We start from the raw sequence: 6,268 nt of genomic DNA, 5'->3' as shown, positions 1-6,268 counted from the left end.
GGTTTGATGTTAATCAAATAAAGGATGTTTACTTTATAAAAAGCAGGGTGGACAGTAAGGACCAGGGTAAAAGGAGTCCCCTATGTTACCAGGTTCTAGCTCAGATACTGGTCCTCAAGGACCTGCTTGGTCCCAACACCATTGGGCTGCTCTATTTACTCTCTCTGCCTAAACCCTTCTAGATAACTAAAATCAACTAGCTGGTCCACAAATTGAGAACAAAGTTCAGATTATAAAGTTTTAGCTATAAGCCAACAGGCTTAAGTGGAGTGTGGTCTGGCTCTTAGTATGGCAGACAGATTCTGTCCAGGCAACTTCCCTCATGCATATGAAATCTACAGGAACTGGGGTCTCAGCACTAAAACGAGATCAGCATGAGGATCAGGATCAGTAAAGAGTCTCTGGATTCTCCTGGATCTTCTCAGGTAAGTCCAGAGCTCTGCCAAAACCCCTGTAACTGATCAAGTTCCACTTTCCCCCCACTCACAGCATCCCAAGGCAAAAGCGCCCCCTGAAACTCTCTGTCCTCCTCCTTATCCTTCCCTCTTATTCTGGAATGAGATCCCAAATGGTTCCAGGCATGTGGTAGACTGCTTTTGCAAACAGTCTCTTCCACAAGGTTCTTGCATGCTTTTTCCCCAAAGTCTTTTGCAAGTTTGTCTTCCTCTATCTTTATTTTAACACTAGGATATACTAAGCAAAATTATCCCCCATTAGTTCTAAATAAGCAAAGGAGAAAATTTTCATTCAAAAGTGATGGTATTATAAGCAATAATAATGTTTTAATTCAATGGTGAATCAAAGGAATTTTTCTCCTCAAAGTATATAGAATTAATCTGACTAAAAAACATGGCAAAAAAATTCACTGATCAATTGACCAACATGACATAAAAGAAAAGTAATAAATTTGAAGGGGATATGGCAAAATTGGTACACCAATGCATTGTTAGTAGAGTTGTGAACTGATTCAATCATTCTGGAGGGCAATTTAGAACTTTGCCCAAAAGATGATAATATTGTCCGTACCCTTTGATCTAGTAATACCACAGTTAGGTCTGTATTCCAAAGAAATTTTAAAAAGGGGGGAGTACTTAATTGTACAAAAATATTTATAGCAGCCCTTTTTGTGGTGGCAAAGAATTGCAAATTAAGGAGATATCCACCAATTGGGGAATGGCTCAACAAATTATGGTATATGATGATGATGGAATACTATTGTGTTATAAGAAATAATGAACAAGATGATTTCAGAAAAAGCTGGAAAGATCTACATGAACTGATGCAGAGTAAAATAAGCAGAACCAGGAGAGCATTGTACACAAAAACAGCAATATTGTGTAATGATCAATTGTGAAAGTCTTGGGTACTGTTAACAATAACAATGATCACAGACAATTCTGAAGGACTTATGACAAAGAATGTTATCAACTGTTGGAGGCAATATGCAGATCAAAGCATACTATTTTTCACTTTAGTTTGTGTTTTTATTTTGGGGGTTTTGTTTTATATGATTATTCACTTACAAAAATGAACAATATGGAAAGATGTTTTGCATGATAATACATGTATAACCCAGCTCAAATTGTTTATCATCTCTAGGAGGGAGGAGGGAAGGAAAAGAGGGAGACAATTTGGATCTTATAATTTCAGAAAACATAGGTGGAAAATTGTTATTACATGTAACTGGTGAATAAAAGTATTTATCTAAAAAAATTTACTGATCCAAATTTATACAGTTTTCAAGTCACAGAGGTATATTCTAAGTGCCATTCATCAGGCAATTAATATATTAATAATTATGGGGCATTCCAAAAGCATATAGCCTCATTGGAAACTTTTCTTACCAGAGGGAGAAAGAATATGGGGAGCATAGGAACATGCTTAGTACATCAGACAAGAATTGTTAATGTTCTGAAAATATCATTAAATATTAACTAAATAGCATGATCCAAAAGAAAATATAAAAAGGAAAACCCAAGAGACTTGGAGGCTAGAGGAGAAAAGGGAGTAATTATTTTGTAGTTAAAATAAAAAATAGAAAGGGATTGATCAACTCTTTTCAAGGAAAGGTCTTTAGACAGGAAAGAATCAAAAGAGACTCTATAGCTAGAAAGAGACTATTTAAAAACTATACGAAAGCAAAGAAGGTCTTAAAGGTATTTAGTGGTGACGGGGTTATGTTTACTCTGTTCCTGGTCCCTTCAGACAATGTGTCTAGTCTTGTGAGGGATTTTTCCTCTAATACTGTACCTGCCTGATAACTAGATCTATTATGGTCTTGTGAATCTCACTTCCCTCCTTTCCTAGTGTGTGGAATTCCTTCATCAGAGTGAGAAAATTTTTCTTTTCACAAAGAAAAAAACGTAAATGATGGTAAAGGTAGCACATTAAATTAAATTCATGTACATAAAAGTGTAGTAAGCTAATCAAGAAGCATAGCTATAAGATACCATTTCTTCTCATGCTTAGTTCAGCAGAAAAGTAAATAAGACTGTGGTTGCTAATATGAGAAGTCAACACTGAAATGGGGAAAAGATTCAGAAGAGACAAATTAATGGCTTCACAACTTGGCTTACAGACATTTTTATTTTTTTTCAAGTGAGTAGGGACAAATAGAACTAAAATATATCATGGCACCATAGGAGTTAGAGTCAAAAGGGAATGTTGAGATCATTTACCACAACCTCATCATTTTATAGTTAAAGCCCCCCAAATTTGTCCAAAGTCACACAGGTACTTTGTTGAAACAATACTAAAATTTAGGTCTTGGTTATTTAAAAAGGTTTTTGTTTATTTCTATTAACTTTTTTTATCATTACAGTCCCAGAGGACTTAATTGAGATATAATTATATTACCTTAAAACTTTTCTTAAAACTCTTTCATCTCATATTAATTAATTTTCCATATGTTTATATCTTATTTAACCTACTTAATCTTAGAAGTGAAGATTTTGTCTTGTATACCATTCAAACATACACCATGGTGCTTTACAATTATTCATTTGGTTTCCTCCCCTGTACTTGTAAAATATTTTCAGAAAAGATCATAGCTTTAGAGGTCATCTACTAAAGCTCTTCTTTTTGTAGATGAGGAAATTGAGGCCATGGCAGATGAAATTATTTTCCTAAGATCATAAAGTTTGTGTGAAAATTAGATTTGACCCTAGGTCCTCCCATTACAGAGGTTTTTCTACTACACCCTGTTGTCTCTTCCCACTTAACTCCTTCTTGCAACAAAATGACAACAAAATGTCTTTCATACATTGGTAACAATCCTGTTCCTATTCAAGAGAAATTTCACCACAGAATCTCAGCATGGGGAAGAAACTCTAAAGTTATCTTGTCCTAGCTATACCTTTAAGATTTCCTTTTATGATATAGTTGACAAGTGACTAGCTGGGCCTTACTTGAACATCTCAAGTAAAGTAAAGAGTAATATTTTACTTCCTAATATAGGCATTCTACTCTTGGATAGGTCTAATATTTAGGAAGTCTATAAATCAAAGTGAAATTTACTTCTTTGAATCTTAATTCTGTCCTCTCAGTTCAAGCAGAACAAGTCTAATATTTCTTCTATGTGACAATTTTCAAATCATATGTAAAGCAACTTAATGTAAACTACATATATACATGAAAGGCAGAAAAGTGTCCATACGAAATGGAAAATCACCTTACTTACCCTTACTCTAAAGCCAGTGTCCTATTAATTCGGGTTTGATATTGGGAAGAAAAGAGGCACTAGCAAGCTGCTGAACATTTAACAAGAGAGATCTACTTTGCCATAAAGAATATAGCATTTATGAGTATCTAGAGCTTTGTTTTAACAAACACATTCTCCTCTGTGGAACAGTTCTGTTTATCCTTCAAACAATTCTGTATACTGGAGTTGTTATTTATGCTCCAGCTCTTGCTATGAATCAGGTCACAAGAATCAACTTTTGGGGTACAATCATTGCTACAGGAGAGGTCTGCATTTTCTGCAGCTCAATGGGTAGATTCAGAGCTGTTGTCTGGATACATGTTTTCCAAACTGGGATCAAGATAGAAGGATTTTTTATTGTGATCATACAGGGTACTGTGGTCCAAGGTGGAATCAGTAATGTCCTAAACGATTCCTATTATGGAGGAAGATAAAACTTCTGGGACTTCAATCCCAATCCTCTCCAAAACATACACATTCTGGACAGTCATTGTTGGTGAGTCTCTCACATATATCACCATTTATGGTATCAAACCAACCCAAGTCCAGAGGTGCAATTCCTGCAAAAGCCGCTTCCATGCCAAAATGTCCCTTATACGATGCCAGGTGATTCTTGCCTCTACAACATTGTGTAGTCTTGTCCTTTATTTAAGATACCGTGACTGCCGATCCTTGGACAGCAAAGAAAGTGTCAGCACCAGACCAGCTTATACCCTATTTAGCAATAGACATTCTGCAAGATTACCCAGGATTCCCAGGACTTTTTTTGGCATGTTATATAGTACAATATTGAGCACCATGTCTGCCAGTGTTAATGCTTTAGCTACAGTAACAGTCTCAGACCTCATCCAACCCCACTTTCCATCACTCTCAGAAAAGACTTGGCTTTGCAAAGTGACAAGTGTGCTATATGGATCCCTGGCTATTGGATTGGAAGCCATGGCATCACTCATGGGAGGTTTGTTACAGATAGTACTCAGTATCTTTGGTGTGATTGGTGGACCCCTTTTGGGTTTGTTTTCTTTGGGCATTTTGGTTCCCTTTGCTAACTAAGTGGGAGCATTTGTAGGACTCACTATAGGATTTGCCATTTCCCTCTGGATTGGAATTGGAGCTGAGCTTTATCCTCCCCTTCCAGTGAGTTTACCACTGAGCCTCATTACAGATGGTTGTAACTTAACTAGCTTTCAACAACAGAGGAACTGGACCATAACTACAGGGGCACCATTTTTTCCAAATGTTTTTCAAGTTCACAATAAGGAAAGGACTCCTCTAATGGATAACTGGTATTCCTTATCATTCATGTACTTCAGCACCATTGGAACATTGGTCACTAGATTTGTGGGAATAATTGCTAGCCTTCTAACAAGAGGAAGGAAACAGACCTTATATGACAGATTCCTACTAATGAAAGAAGACTTTTTATACAACTTTGATTTTTTCAAGGAGAAATGAGTTTTAAACCATCCACTTTATGCGATTGAAAACGGTGGAACTAATATGTAGGACTTCAACCAACCAATTAATCAATCAACATGAATTCTTTAAGGGATAACAAAAAGTTAAGTCCCTGTTATTGTGAATAACGAATCTATATAGTAGTCACATTATTTGAATCTTCATTCATTGTAGATTTCCTCTGGCTCTCTGACTCTTGGCTGAGGGTTAACTAGATCTACCTGGATTAATTAGAGGATCATAGTAATTTGCCTACTGTGTTAGATTCTTATTTCCTTATTTCCTCTCTCTTCTCAATTGTAAATAAACTTCCATAAAAGTCAATTTTGACTTGAGATTATTCTTAATTGAGGATTGATAATTGTTCAATCCTTTGGCGACCATCTTTTAATATATTGAACCCAAAAAAACCCTTTTCCCCCTTATAATATATAATAATATAACAATAACATTGTTATTACTCTTTTAGCTTATGTTCCAAACATATTTGTCACAATTTTTTAAGAAAACAAACATGTTACTATTCACATCATCCTACACACACACAATCCCTGCACTACTGTCTTCAAGAAGCTTTTATTGTCAAATGGAAATTGTATGTTAGAAATCTTGTTTGCCTGAGGTGCTCTGTTGTTGATGCTCTTCATAAAGAGGTGATGAGTATTCAAGAGACTGAACTTTCATGAAAAGACTTGGTAGGGTTTTTGTGAGGCTCTTTGCTTTTAAATAGCATGAGAGAAATGAAATTGTTGCTACATAATTATTCTGGGTATGTTATTTTTCTTTCTTTTTCTTTTAAATTTTATTATTTTATTCTGAACTTAAAAAAATAAAAGCATTGTACAAAATAGAATTCCGTGCTAAATCCTGGGGATACAAAGAAAAAGCAGGAAAACAATCCCTCAAGTTTGATGAGGGATACAAAGAACAAATATGAACAAAGAGGGTAAATATATAAGGTATAATGAAGAAAATCAACAGAAGACATTGCTATTAAAGGATACTGGGAAAGTCTTCTTAAAGAAGGTCAAACTTTATCTCAGACTTGAAGAAAGTCATGGTTGTTTGAAGGCAGAGTTGAGAAAGAGGGTTCCAAGGAGTAGGGGTGGC

At 35.5% G+C, this 6,268-nt stretch overlaps 1 pseudogene; it reads left to right on the top strand.

Annotated features, from left to right (window-relative positions):
- The first annotated feature begins 374 nt into the window (after positions 1-374).
- On the top strand, positions 375-5,255 carry LOC123251216 (annotated as a pseudogene).
- Positions 5,256-6,268: the final 1,013 nt, after the last annotated feature.

Source organism: Gracilinanus agilis, chromosome 1 (assembly GCF_016433145.1).
Source record: "Gracilinanus agilis isolate LMUSP501 chromosome 1, AgileGrace, whole genome shotgun sequence".
NCBI classification, from domain to species: Eukaryota; Metazoa; Chordata; class Mammalia; order Didelphimorphia; family Didelphidae; genus Gracilinanus; species Gracilinanus agilis.
This window is presented reverse-complemented; position numbering and strand designations above follow the sequence as displayed.